We start from the raw sequence: 19,304 nt of genomic DNA, 5'->3' as shown, positions 1-19,304 counted from the left end.
TGAATGCTGCACACTAGGGCAGGTCCAGATGTCGGACATGAAGTGCACAGTTCTCCCAGCAATGTGGGACAACTGTGCCTTCACGTGGTCCCTGGCAGCCCTATAAAATGAGGGCACCACGGCCCTGCTCAACGTCATGTGAGCGGGGATAGTGTACTAGGGAAAGGCATCATGGAGCAGCCCCTGGAAGCCAAAGTGGTCAACTATGGAGAACAGCTCACCATCTACTGCAATCAAGTTGACAATGTGGCACGTGACGTGCTGGGTCACCTTCTGGATCCCCTCTCTAGGCACACTAGGGCCCAGTGTACCAAGCATCTCGGGCAGAGAGGCTTGGCATCCCTGCCCTACAGGAACCCTTGGGGGGAGAGCATCAGAGGAAACTTCCTCCTTCTGGCTAGCTGGTATCCATGTGATGCCACTTGAACTCTCCCCCCAAAGAAGCACCGCCTGGTGTTGCCTCTTCAGGTGGCTTCACATTCTAGACGGGGAGAGATGGTTCACATCCCTGCTGCGACGGATCCATTGCCTGCAATGCCAGCACTGGGCAAACTGGGGGTCCTCCGTTCTCTGGAAGTGACTCTAGATATCAGAGGTAATGGGGGACCCACACTGCACAGGGGAGGCGCATACAGGCCCCCCAGGAGACACCTCCTGTGAGGTGCTCGGGCTGGACACACTGTGTCCCACTCTCGGCTGGGCAATTGGAGATGGATGATGATGAAGGGGCAGAGATGTGGGCTCTTCCACAGTCTCTTCCTTTTCCTCCAGCACAGCTGTGAGAGGCCTGCTGCTGGCCTCAGAGAAAACAGGGGAAGACTGCCCAGCAGGGAGTTACTCCTGCAGTTCCTCCAACATCCTATGGGTCCCTGGGGTGAGCGTGAGGGATGGAAAAGTCATGTGTTCCACGTCCATCCCAGGAGACATCACATGCTGCTCCTCCTGCAGAAGCAGGCCCCCACACAGTGCCAGTCCCTACCTCAGGCACCTGGGTTGGGGGTGGCCCTCCAGCAGCTGCCTCAGGAAAGAGGGCCTTGTGAACCCTCTTCCTTTCACCAGAAGCCAGGCTGGTGAATGGCAGCAGTGCAGGGGAGGGCTTCCTCCGTTCAGATGGGGGGGGAAGCCGCAGCACTCCCCCTCCCCTCCACCCCTCTAGACTTACCTCTGGCCTTTCCCCCGGGGGTCCTCTCAGCTTTCCTACCAGCCATTCTTTCCCCTCCTGGAACCTACGCTATCTACCTGTTGTTAAGCTTTTACCAAAAAACCCCAAATTTACAATTTAGTTTCAAAACCTATCTACCTGTTTTTAAATCTATGTTTCTTGTGGCTCTGTTACTACTGGAGATGGCCAGTTAAATATCTTTTTTAAAGGCCCTATTTATTTTGGGGAACCTAAACCTACACACCAAACAGCTGAATTCCTCTTCAGGAATCAAGCTGGCCCTCAACCCCAATATAAATGGAAACCTATTACCACAATAATTGGGGAGAACACAGTGATGTAGTGGGGGGAATGACATATATGTGTTATTTGTTTTAGAGGCCTGCCTGCGGACCAACAGGGAGGTGCAGTGCGGGGGGGGGCTTCCTCCCCTCATGGCCTTCCTGCCTCTTCTGCCATTGTGGGACCTTGGGAGGGCTGTGCTGGCACGGCCCTCCCAAGGCCCAACTGCTAGAGCCTATTGTATTTACTTTTACAATGGGCTCTGTTGCTAGTAGTATATAAAATTGTTCTATGTGGCACATGCATGGAATTTAGAAGTATAAATGCTTCAGTTCTCTATGAGCAAAATCACAAATATACTTAATTCTTGTTTGTTTGTTTGTCATTTATACCATGCCTTTCTCTCCAGTGGGGATTCAGAGGGGCTTATATTGCTCACCTCTTCATTTTATCCTTACAACAACCTTGCGAGGCAGGTGACGCTAAGACTATGTGACCAGCCCAAGCTCACCCGGTCAGCTTCCGTAGCACAGTGGGGATTCAAACCTGTGTCTCAGATCCTAATCCAGCACTCTAACTGTGATACAACACTGGCCCTCTTGAGGGAAAATGCAAACTGTTGTGCCCCATGCTACTGGCATGTGTCTTAATGTCTACGTCTGAGAAGTAGGAAAAATAAAAATCAGAGAACAAATTTTATATTAAAGAAAAACCAGTTTATTGTTTGTGCAGAAACACTCTAATATTGATGGTTGTTGTGGGTTTTCCGGGCTGTATAGCCGTGGTCTTGGCATTGTAGTTCCTGATGTTTCACCAGCAGCTGTGACTGGCATCTTCAGAGGTGTAGCACCAAGAGTCTCTTACAGGATGACTCAGCCCAACCCCACCTTCCTGAGTAGATATAAATTACCTGCCAACATCTTCTCCACACTGTGACACTGAGAGATCTCTGTCTTTTGGTGCTACACCTCTGAAGATGCCAGCCACAGCTGCTGGCGAAACGTGAGGACCTACAATGCCAAGACCATGGAAATACAGCCCGGAAAATCCACAACAACCATCGTTCTCCAGCCGTGAAAGCCTTCGACAATACATCACTCTAATATTATTTGCTGATCTGGGCTTCCATTGGGGAGAATGGCAATATATAACTACCTAAACAGACAAAAACATAATGTCATAATAGGACTACCTCTGTATTTGGATATCAAGTTAACAAATACACTCTAATAATATATTATCACGCACAGTACAGTGCATTCATTGTTGTCAAAGTTATAAACTTTTAAACAATATACCAATATATATGTTCCTGAAAATATACTGAATATGTATATAGCACTGAAAAATTGCATGGTATATATTTTAAGTGGGTAAAACCTTGTCTTAAAAGCCCCCCCCATGTGTCCCATTTTTTGATAAGAAAACTGGGGGGGGGGGGAACTTGCCAGAAAAAGCCCTTGCCATTCTTCTTCTCCACCTCAATGATTACATCTTTGCTATCATCTAGTCATTTTTGACCAGTTTGATAACTAAAACACCATGAGAAGGAAGCTTTGTCTAATGCCTTGAAGACTATTAAGTTCACAATATTACCAAGAGTCATTAGGCTAATAACCTACTAATCATGGTAGAGTTAATTTGGCATGATTTCTTTTATGTGAAAGAGAAAACTGTGTTTTGTGGAACTTGGGCAAACTTTCAACTGGCAATTTGCTACTTCCATATATGTTTCAGCAAACAGAAGTCTAGGCTGCTAAAATGTGCTAAATATGGAGTTGCAGGGACAGATTGGTTATTATGGCAACTGGGAAAAGTCCTGGAGTGCCAACAGCCTAGTGGCCACCTCTCCTAAATTGACATGGGCATGAATTGAAATATGAATAAATTTTCATGATGAATTGGGCCGATTCGTGCTTCGTAGTTTTCACAAAATTTATGAATTTTTGGCCCGATTCGTTTCAATTCATGAACGATTCGTGATGCCAGACAGGCTGGTGTCAATCCATTGATTCCCTAGGCAACATAGGCCCAGAATGTCTGCAGACCTTTTGTTTTAATTGGAAACCCCAATCTTAGCCCACTTAACCTTGATAGGCAGCTCTCCTTGCCAACTGGAGAGCTTCCATTCTGCCCTATACAGCAAGGAACAGGGGGGTTAATCCCCTAGGCAACTGCCTTCTGAAGCCATGGGAACAGCAATCTTATCCCTCCTGACCCTGTTAGGCAGGTCTGTCTGCCAACCACAGACATCCTGTTATGCTCTATGTAGGTATTTGTTATATAAGGCAGAGCTCTCTGCCTCATGCTTTTCAGTCCCGGTAGACAGAGGAACAGGGAGTACCTGTTGCTGGGATTGGAGTGAGAGAGAGGGTGGAGTTGAGCTTTTAGCTGCTGCTGCTGCTTTAAAAGAGACTGAAAAGCCTCTTATTTTCAACTATTGGCCTTGCTGGGAAGGTCTTTGGGTTTGGTGTAGTGGTTAAGAGCACGGGACTCTAATCTGGAGAGCCGGGTTTGATTCCCCACTCCTCCACGAAGCCAACTGGGTGACCTTGGGTCAGTCACAGTTCTCTGGAGCTCTCTCAGCCCCACCCACCTCACAGGGTGATTGTTGTGGGGTAATAATAACACTTTGTAAGCCACTCTGAGTGGGCATTAAGTTGTCCTGAAGGGCAGTATTATAAATCGAATGTTGTTGTTGTTGTTGTTGTTGTTATTTTCCTCCACCCCACCCCATCCTAGTCTCAGGCTTTTGCCTGGTTCTGGGGCCTAGCTTGACTGAGGCCTCCTTTATTTTTTCTTTGCTTGTCTTTGTTTCTTCTAAATTCTTTCTCTGCTCTTTTGAAGGCTCACACTCTTGTTGTTTCCTTTGGTTTTGGTTTGGGGGCTCTACCCCCAAGCCCAGTCTCAGGGCCACTGCATGGCTCTGTGGCCCAGCTTTGTGGGTTCCTTGCCTGAGGTCTCTCACTCTTGTTTTCTTTAATTTTAATTTGAGCACCAGTCCTGCCTGTCCAGGTATCTGTATAGTAGTTTAGGGCTCTCCCCCCACGCCCAGTCTCAGTGCCACTGCCTGGCTCAGAGGCCAAACTTTCTGAGTTCCTCTGCTGAGGGCGGAACTCCTCAAAGTTTTCTTGTTTCTTTTGTTTCCATATTATTTTTGTGTGCAGCACTATGAGGCGTAGAATGGAGGGCAAAGGTGGTCATGGGGGGGAGAAGTGCAAAGCTTGTCCAGGTTGTCCATCAGTGGCCAGCAATACTGGGGGGGGGTGTCTTGGAGGCACTAGAGACTCTTACTGTAGATCTGCCTGTGGGGACTGTGGAGGAGGCAAAACAGGTCTCACCGCTGGTGGGAGTGGAAGTGAATAGCTTGAAAATTTTTGAGGAAGATGATGAGGGGGGATCTCAGGATGAATGGCAGGGTTTTTGGAGAAACATCCAGCTCCTCCACATCCCAGCTCTTGGGACTGTCTGTCTGCAGGCTGACTTTCACTCAGTCTTTCCAGTCTAGCACTACACCACGGCCGGTAATCCTTCGTCCTCCCCCTGACCCACCAACTCCCAGCCGCCATTTCAGTCAGGCACTCTGGCAGCACTTCCAGACCCTTTGCAATGACCCCTGTGCAGTGCTGTGCCATTCCTGCGATGCCGTGGTGCATAGGGGCTGTAACCCTAAGCAGCTGTCATCAACCGCCCTCCATTTGCATCTTTAGAGGCACCACCTGAAACTATTGCCTCTAAAGCCATGCAAACCATGTGGTGGGTGGACAAAGAGGACTTCTGATCAGAGAGAAGGGGGAGGGGAATGGGAGTCCACCCCAAACAAGAAGCCTTGCACCAAAGGTGCTGTGAGTGGGAGTGGAATGTCCAGGCAGGCTACCCTGCAGGAGGTTGTCCCTTTGGGGTCAGTGATGGTGCCCAGCAAAAGAGTCAGGGGGAGGGCTCAGGAGGTGGGCACTTGTGTGGTGGTGGAGACAGTTGCCCTGGATGGGCTCACTTTGTCTATCGTGGACAGTGCGGGTTTTCGGAGGCTGCTGCATCATTTCACCAACTGGCTCACAATGCCATCAAGGCGGACCATTGGCCAGCGAGTCTTGCTCCCTCTCTACCACTGTGTGTTAGAGATGGTATATAAGGAGCTGCCGAGTGCCAAAGGGCGGACAGTGCACCAAATGGCAGATACGTGGAGTGGCCCTGGGGTGAGGTGCTACCCTTGGTGCCAGGCTACAGAGTGGTTCTTCTCCAGGCACAGGAGATGGATGAGGATCACATGAAGAAGAGCATCGCTGCCGTGATCAAGGCAGGACTCAGGAACTGATTGTCTGGGGGTGATGTTGTCCATGGCATCATGGTCACCAGTGCAGGAAGTAACATGCTGGCAGACCCGAGAGAGGCATCCCTCAATGGCCTTGTCTGCCTGGCACATAAGCTATACCTGATCATGACAGATGCTCTTGGGCTAGGTAGCAAAGTCAAGGCCAACTGGGATGAGAAAACACTGTCCATGTGCGCCTTGTTTGACAGCTGCCGGTGTCTGGCTTCCCGTTTCTCCCACAGTGTGAAGTCTTCATGCGAGCTGCTCTAGCACCACCTCTACCAGGACATGCTCACCCACTGGAACTCCACCTACAACATGGTTAGTCGTCTGGTGGAGCAAAACAACCTGGTGCAGGACATAATGTCATTTAATCTCATTTATGTACATTGAAATGTTGTACTCCGCCCTGAGCCTGCCTGGCGGGGAGGGTGGACTAAAAATCTAATCTAATAAATAATAAATAAATCTGTGGCCATTATGTGGGAGCGAGAGGAGGTCAGCATCAGCTCTACAGACTGGTTAGCCTTCTCCCAGATGGTCCATGTCCGGAAGCCATTTAAGGACACCACCAAGCTCTTCTGCTCCTAACAGTCCAGCCTGGGACCTGTCATCCCCCTGAGACATGGGCTGGACCGGGTGCTGGCCCAAGAACAAGAGCATGAGGACACTCTTCCCCCCAGGGTCAGGGACTTGGTCAGGAGGTTGCAGGTGGGCATGGCCACCCGGTTCCATCCTCTCTGCCAGGAGCTGCTATCCAGAATGGCATGCATGTGTAACCCCTGTATAAAGGGCAGCATTGCTCTTTGGAATGGCCAGTTGCAGGAATGGAAGAAGGACCTGCACAGAGCAGTGCGCAGGTTCCAGGAACAAAAAGTGGGATGAAGGGTTGAGGGTGTGGAGGGGAGGATGGAGGAGGCAGAGGCGGTAATTCAGCCAGGCATCCCCAGCCACGAGAGCCCTCCCAACAGGGACCCACCACAATTCTGGTCCTTGTTGGTGAGCTGGGCAGTTGGCAGCAGCAGGGCTGGCATGTCAGTCAGGGCGGAGGACTCGGCAGGGGTGATGGTACAAGAGTACCTTGTCGAGTTTACTGAGCCACCCAAGACCAAACCCTTGGCGTATTGGTCACAAAAATCTGACATCTGGCATGACCTCTTAATCGTGGGCACTAATATTCTCTCTTGCCCTCCCACCCGTGTCCAGAACGAGCGGGTATTCTCCCACCTGGGAGATCTCTTCTGTCCCTACTGCGCATGTCTGCACCTGGACCTGGTGTATATGTTGTCCTTTATCAAGGTCAATCTCCCCCTGCTTGGCTACCCCTCCCTCGACCTGGACTGATCTGGGCTGTGAGCCACCCCAGTCTCTGTGTGGCCACTCGCCTACCACCAGATTCTGGGGCAAAGCTAACTGGATACCTGTACTGAAAGCTCAGTTGCTCACTCTTCTTTTTGTTTTCTTTACTCCTTAACTTTTGTGTACCTTTCCCACCCCGGGAAGGTGTCTATGTGCTGTTTGGGGGCTCTGGGGCAAAGCTGAGTGGGTACCTCCACTGGGAGCTCACAGGACCACCTTCTGTTTTCTTTCCTCCTTACTCTTGTTTTGAGTACCTGTCTCAGATGGGAAGATGTCTGTGTGCTGCTTTGGGGGTTCTCCCCCCATGTTGGGCTCTGAGCCACTGCCTGGCTCTGGGGCAAATCTGAGTGGGTTCTTTGCCTGAGGGCTCAGTTGTTCGCTCTTCTTTTTGTTTTCTTAACTCCTTATCTCTTACATTGAGCACCTGTCTCTGATGGGAAGGTGTCTGTGTGGTGTTTGGGGGCTCTCCTCCTTCCTCAATCGCGGGGCCACTGCCTGCTCTGGGGCAAAGCTGAGTGGGCACCTCCACTGGGAGATCACAGGACTGTTATTTTTTCTTGAAGCACCTGTCCTGAATTGGAAGGGTTTGTGGGTTACATGCCTTCTGTGCCAAAAGTAAAGTCGTATACCGTCACACTCTGGGCCACCCACATATCATCATGGAGGAAGGCCTTGTCAGTCTGTCTATAACAGAGGCAAATATCTTCTTATGGAGACAGTGTCAATTGTGTGCTGCGTAAGGTGCTGCAGTGTGCTGATCTGTGAAGGCGGCCATGTCCTCTTGGTTGGGGGGGGGGGCTCACAATGTTTCAATGAGGGGGAGGTGCCCAATGGCCCCTCCCAAGAGTGGGAATAAGAGTAACCTCCCCCCAAAGAGGGGGAGGTGTCCGTCCTTCCATCTGTTCCATTCACATCCCAGGGTGGGCCCCCAGTAAGTGGGACTTAGAATATCCTCCCCTCAAAGAGAGGGAGGCATCTGTCAGTGCCGCCACGTCTGGTAGATGGGTTCTGTTGGCAGCCAACGCTCCTCAGCACGACAGGCATCACTATCTGCTGTCTTTGCTTCCTCACAGAGTGGAGGCCCCCCTAAGAGTGGGACTTAGAATAACCTCACCCCAGAGAGGGGGAGGCATCCATCCATCCATTCACCTGTTCATGTTCAGTCCAGCTCCTGGGGTGGAGGAGACAGCCCCCCTGGGAGTGGGAATTAGAAAAACCTCCCGCCAGAAAGGGAGAGGCATCCGCCCATCCATCCATTCACATTCAGTCCAGCTCCCGGGGTGGGGGAGACCTATCCACAGCAATGCTCTGCTGTCCCCAATGGGGGGGTGTAGTCTTATCCTCCCCAACCTGGGAGAGGGCATCTGCCAGCGCCCCCAGGTCCATGGGTGGTTTTGTTGGCCACCACTCCTCAACATGAGGGGCGGGCACCTATCCACTGTGTTGCTCTGCTGTCCTCACCTGGAGGATGTATTTTCTCCCTCCCTGATCCAGGGAAGGGCATCAGCTGGCACCATTATGTCTGGCTGGGGGGATTATTGGCAGCCTCCACACCTCAGCACGATGGGCAGGCATTAGTTCAGCCCTGGTGCCCTGCTGTCTCCATCCGGGGGATGTAGTCTCTCTCTCCTTGACCTGGAGGAGGGCATCTCCTGATGCCGCAACATACAGCTTGTGGGTTTTTCAGATGGGAGGTGGGCAAAGGTCTTATTTTGTGCACTCTGTCCCTCCTGGGTGGGTGTGGAGAGCATCTGCCAGCACCACCCAGTCCATGGGTGGTTTTGTTGGCCACTGCTCCTTAACATGAGGGATGGGTACCGATCTACTGCGTCGCTCTGCTGTTCCCATCCGGAGGACATAGTCACTCCCTCCCTGACCCAGGGGAGGGCATCAGCCAGTGCCACCATGTCGAGCTGGAGGATTTTGTTGGAAGCCTCCACACCTCAGCACGAGGGGTGGGCATTAGTTCACCCCTGTTGCCTTGCTGTCTCCATCCGGGGGATGTAGTCTCTCCCTCCTCATCCCAGAGGAGGGCATCTGCCAGCACTGCCACATCTGGCTGGTGGGTTTTGAAGATAGGAGACAGGCACGGGTCTTATTTTGTGCACCCTGTCCCTGCTAATACCTCCAGGTCCATGGGTGGTTTTGTTGGTCACCGCTCCTCAACATGAGGGGCAGGCACCTATCCACTGCATTGCTCTGCTGTCCCCATTCAGAGGACGTAATGTCTCCCTCCCTGACCCAGGGGAAGGGCATCAGCCAGTGCCACCATGTGCATCAGGTGAGTGGTTTCAGCAGCCACCACTCCTCAACATGAGGGACGGACATCAATCCACTGCATTACTCTGCTATCCCCATCTGGGGAACTTGGTCTTACTCTCCCCAACCGAGGGAAGAGGGGGGCCACAGAAAAAATCCATTGGTTGGATGCAGTGGCCACTCTTTGGGGTATAAAGGGGGTTCTGCGGGCCACCCCCTACCACCTGAGGACATGGCACCCTGGGAGATGTAGGGGAGGTGGTCCAGACTGTAGACCACCTCCCAGGCCCAAGCGGAGAGGGAAGCCACTGACAAAACCCATTGGTTAGATGCAGTGGCTGCCCATTGGGGTACAAGGGGGTGCTGCAGGCCGTGGCACCCTGGGGGATGGAGGGGAGGTGGTCTAGACTCTAGACTGCCTCCTGGTCCCATGAGGAGGGGGTGGCGACCAACAAAACCAATTGGTTGGATGTGGTGGCCACTTGTTGAGGTGCCATTGGTCAAACGTGGTGGCCGCCTGTTGGGGCGCCAAGGCCGTGGTACCCCAGGGGTCATAGGGGAGGCGGTCCAGACTGTAGACTGCCTCCTGGGCTCCCAAGGAGGGGGTGGCTACCAACAAAACCCGTTGGTCAGACATGGTGGCTGCCTGTTGGGGCCCAAGAGGATGCTGCAGGCCACCCCCACCCGCCAAGGACATGTGTCATGTCTGTGTACATCCATGCCATGTTTTTGTATTGTTCTTTGTATTGCTCATGCCATGCTTAAGTGCTATAAGGTTTTACACTGTGCTATTGCTCATTTACCAAAGTGCTGTTGTAATCTGGATGATCATTCACACTTACACTGTGAGCTGTTCATTCTGTGTGACCCCAGTGAGGCCTCCTTCCTTATCTTGGAGAAATATGCAAGTCTCTGCTAGTTATGATCTTGATCTGTCTAGAAGCCAGTTCTCACCATTCTTCCCAAATGCTGGGAACTCTTACTGTATACTAAACAGGTAGGCTAAACAGAATTGTTCTCACAGGACCCTTGTGCGCCAATTTCTGTTACTCAAAGCGGGAAAATCAACTATAATAATGAGCGTAGCATTTGAATTGTCACTTCTGCCAAACTCTCTGTGAGAGAGAGCAGACCTGAACTGAGAGGATTCCAATAAAGTTTATTCTACTGAAACCAATGTGTGTTTACTGAAGATGGGCTCGAGGGATCCAACTGCCAGGGACTGACTCCATGGCACCCTGGGGGATGGAGGGGAGGTGGTCTGGACTGTAGATCACCTCCAAGGTCTGTGAGGGGGCATGGCCACTGACAAAACCCATTGATTGGATGCGGTGGTCACCCGTTGGGGGACAAGGGGGTGATGCGGGCCACCTCCCATCCGCTGATGCCATGGCACCCCAGGAGATGAAGGGGAGGTGTTCCAGACTGTAGACTGACTCCTGGGCCTGCAAGGAGGTGGCAGCCACTGACAAAACCCATCTGAAGGAAGTGGTGGGTGCCTCTTGGGGCAGAGTGGGGGTGACACTGGAGAGAAGTGGGCGGCCACCAACAGAACCCATCCTTTGGAAATGGTGGGTGCACTGTGGGCCAGAGGGGGGTGCTGCAGGCCACCCTCAGCCCCCAAGCCCATAGCACCGGGGGTGGATGGAAAGGAGGTGGTCCGGTGCATTGACTGCCTCCCAGGCTTGCAAAGAGGGGGTGACCCCTGACAGAACCTATATGAAGGAAGTGGTGGGTGCCCATTAGGGCACTTCTCAGGATGAATGGCTAGTTTTGTAGAAAGAGCCAGCTCCTCCACATCCAAAACTCTTGGGACTGTCCATACCTGCAGTCCATCCCTCACTCAGTCTTCCTAGCCCAGCACCACACTGCTGCCAGTAATTCGTCATCCACCTCCTGACCCAGAAAGTCCCAGTCCCTATTTCAATCAAGCACTCTGGCAGCACTTGCCACCTTTCCAGTTGACCACCTCCCAGTCAACATTTTGCAATCTTAGCCAAACTGGGAGGGTGGGTGGAAGAGAGCCTGCTGAAGTCCCCCTACAAGTTTGGCATCTCCGGGTATGAAGGGGGCTATTGAAGTGCCCGGGTTCTGACAAGTCACGAAACTAACGAATCGTATCGTGAAATGGGGCAATTTCATGGAAGTTTGTGTTTCGTGATTCGTGGAACGCAATGAAATGCAAAATTCTCATTTTGTTTTTCCCCATTTTGTGCCCCTCTCTACTCCTACGCCCCTGATACCTGGGCAAAGCTATCTTCATGGCTGCCTGACCCCAAGTTGTACCACCATCCATTCATTCCTGGCAAATTACACTGGTGCCTACTTAGCCCAGGCCACTCCTCTTTTCATCAACTCATAAGTGAAGAAGAGCGGGGGGCTTTCTAGGGTCAATTTTGTCTTCCAATCCCCCCTCCCTGTGGAGATGTATTATGCTTGAGCTGATGCGGAACACAGTGACCTAATTCCTGCCATGGAAAGCTACTGGGAAGCATAACTTGTATTTGTTTTAGCACATGAACAGACTCCCTTTTTCTTTAAGCACAGTTCAAAGTTGTGGTTTTGATCTCTTTCAGAGACTGTGCAGATTAAGGGAACACCCTTTTAAACTGGCTTTACTTAAAACTGTAAAGTTACAGGATCTCTACAAGGGAGGGGTTTCAAATGCTTCACCACTACACTACCTGGCATATTATCTGTTGCTCGAATATGTACTCTTATACTAGCTGTATTTCATGTTTATTTAATGTCAGTCCTAGAATTGATTATGTTCTGTTTCAGCAATTCTTCAACTCTGTATTGGATCCTTGCTAAATTCCTATGACATTGTTGTGGAAATGTCCTTAACACTTTATAGAAATGTCCTTAAACATTCATGGAAATGTTCCCGATACTGATTGTACTAATCTAATGCTATGTAATCCGCCTTGAGTCTCAGTGAGAAAGGCAGACTACAAATGAAATTAATAATGATAATGATAATGATAATGATAATGATAATGATAATGATAATGATAATGATAATGATAATGATAATGATAATGATAATGATAATGGATCTCAATGCAGCTTAGCAATGATTTCAGTTTCTATGGATCCGACTATCTTACATGGAATTGAATCAGCAGACTCTAGTAACCACAGGCAGTTATAATTCTCTTCCATGTCTGAATTCAGCAGAATAATGGAGGACAATAGAGTGGAGGAGTTTGAGAGAAGAAAGGACAACATTGCTCCGACTGTTTAGAATCTTCCTTTGCTCCCAGTGATTTCCAGATCTGTACAATAACGGATCTTCCATCCTATTTCTCCACTGGTCTCCGTACACATCTTCCTCCCCCACTGTTGATGACTTCAGTTTTACTCCACAGGAAACAATGAAAGCCAAATAGGATGTGGAGGCATAGTAGAGAAACAGATTTCTGCGTGTGATCCAGCAATCCCACTCCCATGAGGTAGCAGGCCTTCAATTTGTCACACACCCTGTCCCTCCTTTCTAAGAACAGCTCTAACAAATCTACTTCAAAAGATCACCCACACACAGGAAACAGACTTAAGAGAATATTTGTTCCTTGTCAGATTCCTAAACAATAAGATCAACCAATGATCTTAAAACCTGTGGCTTGGGCTTTGTTTTTTGTTTTTTTGGAAGAACAAAATAAACAACAGCTGTCAAAACTGTGCAATGCTCTCTAAAACTACTTGGGAATTGCAACATTAGAGTTCAGTGTTCAGGGCAGGGTTTTTTTTGTTATCATTGGCTCGTATGCTTCCAAAACCACATTAACTCTAAGTTTCCCGTGGATAAGATCGAGTATTGTTTCTCAAATATTTCAACATGCAATGAAAGCACCAAAGTTCTTAAAAGACACTTACTCATAACATTACTACAAGGAAATAAGATCCCAGAAGTTTTAGACTGGCTTAGTTCAATAAAACCATAAATACTCCTATCGACATGGGCAGATCATTTCAGAAGTTAAACTGGAGATCGCATTTACTTTTGGAGTCTTTAACTACCTTAGTCATAATACAGCCAAATTTACTTCCCATTCAATCAGCAATTCTTTTTTATCTTTAAAAAGCTGAAAAAACCCAAAGGGGTAATACAGCAACATATATAAATATTTTAGGAAGCTTACCCTTACCTTAAGCAAGCAATTTGAGTAAAAAATGAAGCACAGAATTCAAAGGTAACAGCAAACTAATGTCAATGTCCTTTGCCTGAAATATGTTTTCCAGTGTCTGCAGCAACTCTTTCTCTTTCTGCTTCGTGATGCCTTTATTGCTTCACTCCATTAAAACAGCCAAAAAAGGCATGGCCATTCACAACCACTTTGTTTTCACTCATTCTTCCCCTCCCAAACTTTGCCCCTGGACAGTTCAACAAATTTCTTTGTTCTGAGCGCTTAACTAACCTTGATAATGTTTGAAGCTATGCTCTAGAATTTAACACAGTCAAACAGTTTTTGAAAATGGAAAAAGTGTCTGCATCAAACTGGAAAGAAAATAACATTTTCTTCTCCGATGTATGATATATACACACCAGGAAAATAAACAGCCGGATATAAAACAAACTCTTCTAGAAACACAGGTGCTTAGACTTCACCATATTTCTCTCTGTAGTTTAAAAGTTGTCATTGTGAAATACAGCAATGTTTGATCTCCAGAGCATCATTGCAATATTCTGGGAAATTTAATAATTGACAACCACATTCGTTTGGAATCTTTTAAATTGGTTGATCTTCACAGACTTTGGACTCTATTATGTTGACCTGAAGTTATGTTCCCCCAACCCTATTGTAGAATCAGTAGCCATTGAGGTAGGAGGCAAAGAAGTATAATCCATCCCCATTTTATATTACCAGCTTCTAATGAAGACCAGACAAAGGATTATCATGATTATCATGATTGTCAGACTGAGGCTTGAATAATAGTTGCAATCCAGACTACCCCTTGCAATGAGACAAAAGTCCATCGATTTCAAAAGGCTTTACTGAAGATAAACAACCATTATAAGTCCACACTCCCAGATACAAGGATCAGGGCTGAGCTTAGAAATTGTTACGAATGACAGGCAAAAGCAAAGGTACAGAATAGCAGTTCCCTGCGGGCCCCATCCTCCCCCTCAGTTCTCAAAACAATCGGCCCGAGGGTGAGAAAGTGAAAGTTTCCCAAGGCAGTCTGAAAGGCAGATATATGTAGACATAACATTCCTCTTCTCTGTGTGAGCTTCCAGTGGAAGGCTTGCCACCTGCAAAGAAAACACTTAATATACAGACAGGATCAAAATGGAGTTTCTTTGGTTTAAACACAGTCAGAACCTGACATTCTGCCCCCTCTAAAAAGTTCCTCCCCCAGGTTTAAGAGGATATAGAGTGTGAAATGCTTTCAACAATTTAGGGGCTTGAATATGAATAGACTCCACCCACTCATCATGCCCAGAGTCAAAATCCTTCCACCTAATGAGGTAAAACAATTTATTGTGTCTAATTTTAGAGTCCAAAACTTCTTGCACTTCATAGTGGATTTGATCATCAATCAAAGTAGGTATTGGTGGAGAGGTGGTACGTCATTGATTTGCAGAGGGAACCTTTTTTAGCAAACTGATGTGGAATGTAGGATGGACTTGACGTAAATTTTTTGGTAAGTCAAGTGCTACAGTAACATTATTGATCACCTTGTGAACAGGAAAAGGTCCCAGGAACTTCAGAGCCAATTTACGGCTTGTTTGAGTCACTCTTAAGTTCTTTGTTGAAAGGTAAACAAGATCTCCTGGATGTAATTCCCATTCGGCCACACGATGGCGATCGGCGTATTTTTTATAATCCTGTTTGGCTTTGTTAAGATGTGCTTGAATTTGAGTCCATTGTTGCGCAGCTTCCCCCCACCATTCTGAAATATCTTTGGGAGCCGTTGGAGGGGGAAGAGCTTCAAAAGGATAGGGTTTAAAGTCATAGCCATAAACTACTTTGAAGGGCGTTTCTCCGGTAGAGGCATGCACACTGTTGTTATAGGAAAATTCTGCCAAAGGTAGTAGATCAGTCCAATTATCTTGTTGAAAATTAATATAACATCTGAGGAATTGTTCTAATATCTGATTAGTTTTTTCTGATTGTCCATCGGTTTGTGGATGGTGGACGGAGCCCAAGCCTTGTTCCATGCCCATAAGTTGAAGGAGCTCCCGCCAGAAGTTGGCAACGAATTGTCCGCCATGGTCAGATATTACCTTCGATGGAAAAGAATGTAGTTTTACAATATGTTTCATAAAAATGTCCGCTAATTTCTTTGCTGAAGGTATAGTGGTACAAGGAATGAAGTGGGCTTGCTTTGAAAATAGATCCACTACAACCAGTATACATGTGTGGTTTTTGGAGGGGGGAAGATCAGTGGTAAAGTCCATAGAAATAATTTCCCAAGGTCTGCTTGGGGTTTCAAGGGGTTGTAATAGTCCTGGAGGCTTCCCTTTTCGCATTTTGGCGCTGAGAACATCTTTGCATAAGCCTAGCCACCAGAATTGTCTCTGTAATAGGTGAAGGGTTTTTAAATATCCATAATGGCCAGCAGTTGGGGCATCATGACAACGTTGCAATATTTCTTTTCTTAAGCTAGCAGGTACATAAAAACGATCGCCCCAAAGCCATTCCCCCTGTGCAGATTGAGTTAGCTTCTCTTTGGGTACATTTTCCCCCTCCTTTTCCACTTCGTCTTTCAGTGTTTGTCTCCACCCCTGATCTGGGTGAGGAGGTTGGGTTGTACGGCTGCGCGTTGTGACCACACCTCCTAATTGCGTAGGCGAAAATACTGTGTCTACTGTTTCCTCCCTCTTGCTTTTGAGTTGGGGTATGTGCGATAGAGCGTCCGCTAGGAAATTTGTTTTGCCAGGCAAAAACTTGAGAGTGAAATTAAATTTGGAAAAATATTCTGCCCATCGTAACTGTTTTGCATTCAATCTCCTAGGGCTGCGTAGGGCCTCCAGGTTTTTGTGATCCGTCCAAACTTCAAAAGGATGATGGGCCCCTTCTAGCCAATGCCTTCAAGAGGAAAGCGCTGCCTTAACTGCAAACGCTTCCTTTCCCCAGACATTCCAATTTCTCTCTGATTCCGAAAACTTGCGAGACAGATAAGCACACGGTTTAAGGCTATTATCTTCCCCCCTTTGCAGGAGCACACCCCCTATCACCGTATCGCTGGCTTCTACCTGCACAATGAAGGGGCGATTTTCATCGGGGTGTTGTAGTACCGGCTCGGATATAAATTGTTGTTTTAAAAGATTAAAAGCCAATTGGCATTGTGGTGTCCATATTAGCTTGGAGGATGGCTTTTTGGCTTGTTCCTCTTTGTTCTTTGTCTTAAGTAATTCTGTGAGGGGGAGAGTGATTTGGGCAAAATTCTGTATGAATTCTCGATAGAAGTTGGCAAACCTCAGAAAGGATTGTAGTTCTTTACGGGTTGTGGGGGTTTGCCATTCTTGTACTGCTTTAACTTTGCCTGGATCCATTTTTAGCCCATTTTTTGAAATGCAGTATCCTAAATAACTGAGTTCAGACTTGTGAAATTCACATTTGGATAATCTGATGGGCAATTTATTGCACATGAGGGTGGTTAATACTCGTTGTACCAATTGTATATGTTCTTCTTCTGTCTCAGAGTAAATTAAGACATCATCTAGATAAACGACCACCCCTTTATATAAAAATTCATGTAGTACTTCATTGATCATGGACATGAAAACTAAAGGGGCTCCAGCCAGGCCAAAAGGCATGACTAAATATTCACACTGTCCTAAGGGCGTATTGAACACGGTTTTCCATTCATTCCCCTCTCTTATGCGAACGTGGAAGTAAGCATCTTTCAAGTCCAATTTTGTAAAGATCTTACCTTGAGCCACGACGTTGAGTAGATCGCTGATGAGGGGTATTGGATAAGCATTTGTGGAGGAGACTGCATTGAGTCCTCTGAAATCGGTACATAGTCTTAATCCTCCATCCTTCTTTTTAACAAATAGTACTGGGGCAGCATGAGGACTATTAGCTGGTTGGATAAATCCCCTTTCTAAATTGGTGTCAATAAATTTGCGTAGTTCCTCTATTTCGATAGGGCTCATTGGGTACAATCTGCCCTTGGGTAAGGTGGCTCCTGGAAGAATTTCTATTGCACAATTGGTCCTCCTATGGGGAGGTAAGGTGTTAGCTTCTTCTTCTGTGAAAGCTTGTAGATAGGTTCGGTATTCTTTAGGTATTTGGTTGATTTCCTCTTGGGTTAAGAGAGCCTGTTCCATTAGGGTAGGATTGGTACCCCAATTTTGATTCCAACGGTGATCTCTGCAGTTGTCTTGCCGAAAAGTAATGCTCCCGGCCGGCCAATCAATGTCTGGGTTGTGGTCCCACAACCACCTGCTACCCAAAATCAGCGGGTATTTGGCTGTAGAGCTAATCACAAAGGATCTCATCTCCCAATGCTGTCCCATTCCTGTGATCACAGGTATGGTTTCAGTGGTGACTGGGTTCATATTGGAGCCGTCCATTTGTTCAAAAATAACCGGAGTTTCTAGTTCCTTCATTGGGAGAACTAATCCATTAACTAGAGCGGGTGCAATAATATCTCGGGAGCATCCAGAATCGATAAGTGCTTGTACACGAATATGAGTCTTTCTTTCGGGATTAACTAATGTAACTGGCATGAATAATATGGACCCTCGTGGTCTTTCCACGGACCGGTTTTTGATCTGCCGTTTGGGTCCTGTTACGACAGATCCATCTCATTTCCCGAACTTGGGCTCTCGGGTCCTTCTTCTCCAATTAGAGTGGTGGAATCGAATTCCATAACTTCCTCCAGCTCCAATCCCTTTTCTGGAGGATTTCTTCGGGTGGCGCCGCGCCCTCTAGTAGTCCGACGGTATGGCGGGGGAAGGGTGGTTGAGGTTGTATGTGCTGGCTGGAACGGAGCTCGTTGCACAGGCCTGAGTGGACATTGTGCTGAATAATGACCGCTTTGGCCACAATGTAAGCACAGTCCTTGATGCCATCTAGCTTCTTGTGCTCCTCTAGCCACATATCTGGCTCCTCTTCCCCCTCTGACAATTATCGAAGTTCTTCGATGCCCTGTTGCTTGTTGTTGCTCTATGAGCCGTACCTCCTGCATCCGTTTTTCTACTTCGCACGCCAATTGGATCCAACCCAATAGTGTTGGGGGGTTGTCTTGCATAAGAGCCCGATCCAACAATTTAGGATTCATGCCTTGTTTAAACAAGATTATTTTTGTAGACTCCTCACATCTCGGGCATTTGGCGGCTAGCTGTCGGAATTTAGTTACATAGTCCCTGGCCGACAGATTGCCTTGCCTAATGGTTTGCAATTCCATTCGGGCTCTATCTTCTTCTAACGGGTCTTCATATTGGGCACGGAGAGCTGCTACCAAGCCTTGTAAGGTGTCTAGCTCCGGGGGCCCCAATTCATACAAAGTTACATACCATTCTGCCGCTTCCCCTTGCAGTCGGGATCCTAGATGTTCGATTTGACTGGCTTCGTCCTCGAACAAATGTCCCCAACGATTGAAAAACTGAAGCGCTTGTACTAAGAAAAATCCTAGTTTTGAAGGATCTCCGTCAAACGTAGCTTCCAGCTTTACCCATCCCATCGGCAACTCTTGAGGTCTGGCGACTGGGGCTGGAGTTGGTAACAGATAGTAATGTAAAGGCGCTGGCTGCCACGGAATCGGTTGAGCGGGTGGTTGTTGAGGTCTTGGCTGCGGGAGGACCTGCAGTCTCAGAGGCAGAGGCCCCTGTGGCCTCGGCTGCTGAGGGCCCTGCGATCTCGGTTGCGGGGGACCCTGCGGTACTTGCAGTGGACGATAAGGTTGCAGTTGAAGAGGAGGCTGCTCTTGAGGTCCCTCCTGGCCCCCGACTCTCAGGGGTCCAGGCGGAGGACG

The 19,304-nt window shown here is 48.1% G+C and overlaps 1 protein-coding gene across 3 annotated transcripts in view; it reads right to left on the bottom strand.

The window, feature by feature from the left end:
• Positions 1-13,635, bottom strand: part of LOC129327284 (ATP-binding cassette sub-family A member 9-like) — a 130,750-nt gene extending 117,115 nt beyond the window's left edge. For all 3 annotated transcript variants that reach the window (XM_054975786.1, XM_054975785.1, XM_054975787.1), the window contains exon 1: positions 13,523-13,635. The gene's annotated coding sequence lies outside the window, so the exon portion shown is untranslated. The remainder of the gene's footprint in view (positions 1-13,522) is intronic.
• Positions 13,636-19,304: the final 5,669 nt, after the last annotated feature.

This window comes from Eublepharis macularius, chromosome 4, assembly GCF_028583425.1.
Source record: "Eublepharis macularius isolate TG4126 chromosome 4, MPM_Emac_v1.0, whole genome shotgun sequence".
Lineage (NCBI taxonomy): Eukaryota > Metazoa > Chordata > Lepidosauria > Squamata > Eublepharidae > Eublepharis > Eublepharis macularius.
Note: the sequence above shows the minus strand (reverse complement) of the source record. Positions and strands in the feature narration are given on the sequence as shown.